The sequence below is a fragment of the Sinocyclocheilus anshuiensis genome, unplaced genomic scaffold (assembly GCF_001515605.1).
Source record: "Sinocyclocheilus anshuiensis isolate Anshui unplaced genomic scaffold, SAMN03320099.WGS_v1.1 scaffold1102, whole genome shotgun sequence".
Taxonomy (NCBI): Eukaryota; Metazoa; Chordata; class Actinopteri; order Cypriniformes; family Cyprinidae; genus Sinocyclocheilus; species Sinocyclocheilus anshuiensis.
This window is the reverse complement of record NW_015539924.1, coordinates 1,467,805-1,474,214: the sequence shown is the minus strand read 5'-3', so window position 1 is coordinate 1,474,214 and position 6,410 is coordinate 1,467,805.

Genomic DNA, 6,410 nt, shown 5'->3' with positions numbered 1-6,410 from the left:
CTTTTCCACGACATTCTAATTTATTGAGATGCACCTGTATATATATATATATATATATATATATATATAGACAGAACTTTATTATACTGTAGTTTATATTTTGTACCATATATGTTTTGTCTATGTTTTGTTTATGTTTTATCTTTATTTAGCTTGTTTAGTTTATATTTTGTTTTGCTTTTGGGGCTTTAAATTGTATGCCTATTTATTTTAAACACAATATTATGTGTCTTTGCTCAGTTTTGCAGGGAACATTATTACCTAGCCACAGCAGAATTGTTGTGCGTCTCCGAGCAACACAGCGATGTTTAGTTTCTGAATGAATCCGCGTTTTGAACGAATCGTGTGAACCAATGATTCAAAAGGCCATTCATTAAAGAGAGCCGTTTACTGAATTCCTGAATGAATCAGCCGTTTGAACGAATCGACTCATATAGACATTTACCGCCACCTGCTGGTAGCTTTAGTTTCTTCTTTAGAGTATAATTTCATTTATTATAAATAAATAAATAAATAAATAAACATTAAAGTGATACTTCACCAAAAATAAATAAATACTGTCATCATTTACTCACCCTCCTTGTTTCAAACCTGAATGACTTCCTTTCATTTGCACAACATAGAAGAAGGTGTTTTGAATACTGTTGGTATCTGAGCTGTTTTGGTCACTAGTGACTTTCATTGCATGAACAAAAATACTTAGATGTTTCTCAAATTATCTTATTTTATGTTCCATACTTTATGTTAGGCCATTGTAACCTAAACATAAAAAAAAAAAAAGCTTTAAATGATCCTTTTGGGGTATTTTTACAGCCATATTTATGATGCGCTATCAGGCTCTCCGCAGAAAACAGCGTCTTTACATCACACCAACTGTTCACATTTTCAACGCCGACCCCCTTTTTTTCTTCTTCCTGCCAGAGCTTTGTTAACAAAACAGTTTACTAAGCGCTGGTGAGACGTGGTTAATAAAGTGCAGAGGGTGCTATGCACTCCATATGGACCACACCAAGCATCCGTATTGTCCTCCTGTCATTAAGCTACTTAACAGGCCCTAACTGCATTAGATCACTAGAAAATAGCAGCACATGCTCAACCTGATGCTTCTGTCGCTAAAATGCCATAATAGCGCCCAAGAGCTTTTTACTTTGACCAATCTTTATAGCATCTTTGTAGGCATTTTTGGGCATATCAAACCTTTATATTTCACACTCAGTCTTAGCTATGATTTGCTCATTTGTTGAGTGTCAAAACGGCTGAACATGAGGTTGTGATCTGTTAAAGGTATAATTGACCTAACAGTGAAAAAACTGTTGGCATCTTTTTAGGCCTAATATCCTACGAAAGCAAAAATTGTATTAGTTTTGAGCCGTTTTACTACATGTTTTGTACTTTTGTATTTTTTTTTAAAGAATCTTTTTAGGCATTTTTGGGCATCACAAGTGACTATATTTCAAACTTAATCTTAGCTAAGATTTTCCTGTTTGTTGAGTGTCAAAATAGCTGAAAATAATGTCATGATCTCTGAACCAATGAACATTCTGCCATTATTATTGAACAGTAAAGTCCAAACAACATTGGACCCTATTGACTTTCACTGCACAGAAAAAAATGAATAAAAATAAAAACAAGATACTTTCTTCTGTGGAGCGATACAAATTTGGAACGAACATGAGTAAATGATGACAGAGTTTTCTTTTTATATCTCTTTAATAGTAGTTTACAGAATGGATTTTGATAAATAGGTGTTTTTAATTTTTTTCTTCTTAAAATAAAATGTAGAATAGTTATAGAAGAGAGTCACAACAAGCACAGTGATATTGTATCAATACTGTACCAGCAAGCAAAATGTAAAATATGATATAAAATGAATACATCAAAAACAGACATTTATCTCCTCGCTTATGCCGAAATATTATCCGTTACATAACAGAAAATGAACCATTTGAAACGCTATCTGCACAACTAAGTGTTCTGCTGCACTTGTAATGATATGACTAGTGATGTGACTTTTAACTAGATCATCTTTTCCTTATTCACACAGTAAGATGCCCTGGGGAGCTGACAATAGATCCTTTGAGAGAGGAAGGGAGGCCTGCACTGGCCAAAGGTTAAACAGGGCTTTTGGCTGGTGATAAATCACTATTAAATGAGGCCTGCATTGCGGCGCATTGTCGTTGCTCACTTTCAAACACATTACCTTCTGGTTGTAAAGCTGACACAGCTAATGAACTGACTGCTTTGAACTGGGGCCACAATATTGACTGGTTGCTTCGGGCAGATGTCTCAAGTCAAGCGACTAGTAAATGTACATTTGATTAAGAAAGACTCTTCGGGTCTTTGGAGGTGGAGATATTCTGAGGGGGTGAGGCTGCTTGGATAGCAGGGGGCTAGTCTCCACTTAATGAAAACACTTGAGGAAGTTCATATTAAAACAATTGGGCTGACTAAACCGGGCTGATGAAAGAGTGTAAGGCATGCTGTTTGATTTTGTGAAAAGACAAAAGGCTGCTAATGATTAGCCGAGATGTGGTCAACTCACTTCCTCTCAGCTCTTCTGGTGCTGATGCTGGTTTTGATTGACATTTGTGAAATGTGAAAGAATTTGGGGTTGAAAGATGAGGTTGAAAATTCATTTCAGCAGTTATTGGTTTTATTTATTCCTTTATTTTGGTTAGCATTTGCATTTTCAGACAATTATGTGTGGTTAATTAAAAAAATATAAAATTTTGGCATTTAAATCACACTTAAAAATGTCTGAATTTTTAAGCGTTAGATAACAAAATGTCAAACAATGCAATAATTATGCACACAAAAATAATTATGTACTTTTTGAAACAAAAGAATCTATAATACTTCTAACCCACTGGTCTCAAGCTGATATTTTGTTTGTGGATGTATGAATAATTTCCTTTCAAGTTCACACAGGTGTTCTGTAACTATGGAAATGTTACACTAAAATCTGGCAACCAAAAATGTCCATATACTTATTGTCTTATATTTGAACAGTAAACCTTAGTTTAAAAAAAACACTATGCCATAATTTATTATTTTTGTTGTTTTATGTTTAAAATACACAAAGAGTATAAACAGTGACACAAAGCAAAGATAAACACAGTTTGCACCAATATTAATCATAAAAAAATAGGTCAGATAAATACATAAAATATGAAACTGACATCAATTACAATAATTAATTAGCCTACATAAATGCCATAATTTATTTAAAATACTTATATTTCATACTAAGTATACTTCAAATCCAATAAAATATTGACATATCACTTAAGACTTACTGATATAAAATTATATTTAAACTTTATTTGGAGTATTTCTTTATCGCACAATGCACATTTCTTAATATTATGCCTAAAATGTGTTTTAATATCACTATTAATAAGGATTGTATGATCTCTGTATAATATGCAGTCTTTAAATGCAAGATATTTAAAGTGTACCTGAAGTATACTCGCAAGAGTTGCACTTTAGCACAATCAAATATACTTCAGTATATTTTTAGTTGGACTTCAGCACTACTTCAGCACAATTAACGTGCATTAAGCACAAAATGAGTTGTTCCAATTTAGCAGACTTTACGTATAACAGTTTAGTATACTAAAAGTACAATTGCAGAGTATTTTTTATTAAGTACATAAATGTATATGTAGTACACTTTGCACAAAATAAATGTATTTCAAATACATTTTAGTATTTTGTTTTCACAATGGAATCTATTGGTTTATCATTTATCATCTATTGGTTTACCAATGACATGCCTATATTTTTAGGTGTGACTTAAATGTACAAATACTTTCAGGGCCACTTCATGCTACTTTGAAACATAATAGTAAGAATATTTTTGAATATGTTTGCTAATTTGCACCATAGTCTCTCAATGCATGCTTTTGACACTTCTATAGCAGACTTTAACTGACAGATTAGCCTATAGTAAGCCTATTGGAGAAGTCAGCGGCTCTAAAAGGAAGCATGACTAACTGTTATCTTGTGCTGTTGGTGAAGGATGGGGATGCGAAGCATTGCTGATGTGCTGATTAGCATATAATTGCTGCCTTTGTATTAAACACAGTGAATTAGCCTACTGTTCAGCCTGCTGTTAGCAGCCTGGTTTCCTATTCACTTAAAGAGAGAGTGAACACATGGCCTGCTGGGAAGTGCTGGCATCGGACAAAAAATTGAAAATCTTATTAAATATATCTTATTAAATCTTATGGAAATATATATATGGACCACAAAACCAGTCGTAAGTAGCACGGGTATAATGGCCAATTGTATGGGTCAAAATTATTGATTTTTATTTTATGCCAAAAATCATTAGGATATTAAGTAAAGATCATGTTCCATGAGATAATTTGTAAATTTCCTACTGTAAAAAAAAAAAATTAAATTTTGATTAGTAATATGCATTGCTAATTAATTCATTTGGACAAGTTTAAAGGTGATTTTCTCAATATTTAAATTCCAGATCAGATTCCAGATTTTCAAACAAAATTTACCCTAATGACTGATCTATCCATCCATCCATCCATCCATCCATCCATCTATCATTGTGCTTTTATGAAATGTGACCCTGGACCACAAAACCAGTCTTAAGTGTAAATCTTTTGAAACTGAGATTTATACATCATCTGAAAGCTGAATAAATAATCTTTTCATTGATGTATGGTTTGTTAGGATAAGACAATATTTGGCCGAGATACAACTATTTGAAAATCTGGAATTTAACGGTGCAAAAAAATCAAAATATTGAGAAAATCGCCTTTAAAGTTGTCCAAATGAATTAATTAGCAATTTTGACCCATACAATGTTTTTTTGGCTATTGCTACAAATATACCCCAGCGACTTAAGACTGGGTTTGTGGTCCAGGGTCACATATACATTTTCCTGATGTTTCCTTTATTTTCTTTGCTCAGGAAACGATCTTGAATTTTTTTTAATGATTCTCTGATCAGTAAAGATAAACATGTAATCTGGTTCTTTCACACTCGTCTGTTATCCACACAGTGTTACACCATTAGTCATCATATTGACCCAGCCATTTCCATGGTGTGCCTGTTGTAAATTTGTTGTTACATGGTGTATCTGCCACGGTCCCCGCAGCATATTTGTTTGGTTTGTGTGTGTGTGTGTTTGTGTGAGAGTGTGTGCAATGCTTATGCAGGGGAGTGTGTGTAGGGCCTGCCAAGCTGCCCCCCATCTCTGATAAATGGACTGTGGTCAGTCTGGGGGTGGTGGGGGTTCACGAGGCCCCACGGGGCCAACAGTGCTCTCGGATGCAGGGATGAGGTGGACCCACGCCAATTATGCTCTTTTGTATGAGCTAACTTTGTGATTGACATCGGTTCTACCCTCTCCCCATGGACCCCATTTACACATACTGGCCAGTAACTGACCTGCACAGGGGAGGTAATGCATTTACCGAACTCTCAACTGGCTTTTGCCTTAGGTCGCTTGCTGAGTTTTTAAGCAGAGATTAATTTATGACTTCAGGTGAGACGTTTATTATTTTCTCATAATTACACAGCCACTTTGCGGGATTTGCGAAACGAGCTTAAAAACGAAACATTTGCGATTTAAGATCGAGTGTGTTGGGTAAAAGTTTCCACTAATGTCTCAAACAACTGTGGCGGGCATCAGTTAGGAGTCATTAAGGCATCATCTGTAAATTCCACATATTCCTGCTCATGAAGACACAAGGGTCAGCAGCGAAATGATCTCATTGTGACTTTCTCTTTAATTTTCAATCAATTTATAAGGGTTTGCCTTTTCCTGCCTCTGTCAATGAGCTCTCTTTCTCTGTCTTTTATTTTCTCCCTAAAGACAGCTGAATGAGCATGCAAGAAGATGTGAGCATAATGACCCCGGCAATGGTGACAAAGCCTAATTGGTCACGGAGGCCAGTGGCTAATGAGCTGAAAAAATGAGCCCATGGGTGTGTAATAACTGTATTTTCCTCCATTTCTTCTCCTTTCGTCACAGTCCTGTGTGGCATTTTTAACCAACTAAAATGGCACCAGATGCAACAGGGCTCAGACATTTTGACTTGAATTGGGAAACCATATGTTCAGATAAGTCATGGTTTCCCATTTCCCACAGGCAGGGGCCAGTGCATCTGTGAGGAAAAGCACTGGTGGCCAGGAAACCCTGCTTTACGACTTTACACAAGAGCTTACGGTCTTGGATGGCATTACTTAGGCATGAGAGGGTTTTTGCCTAAGTAAGGTGAAGAAAGCAAGAGAAATGAGAATGTAATGGACATTGATTGAGATGTGATTTTTTTTTTCATCAACATTTTTTTATTTTTTAAATGTTGCAAAAGGAGAATTGTAGTCATTCTTATAATATTCCTTTACCTAAAGGAATAGTTAATTCAAATATGAAAATGTCAATT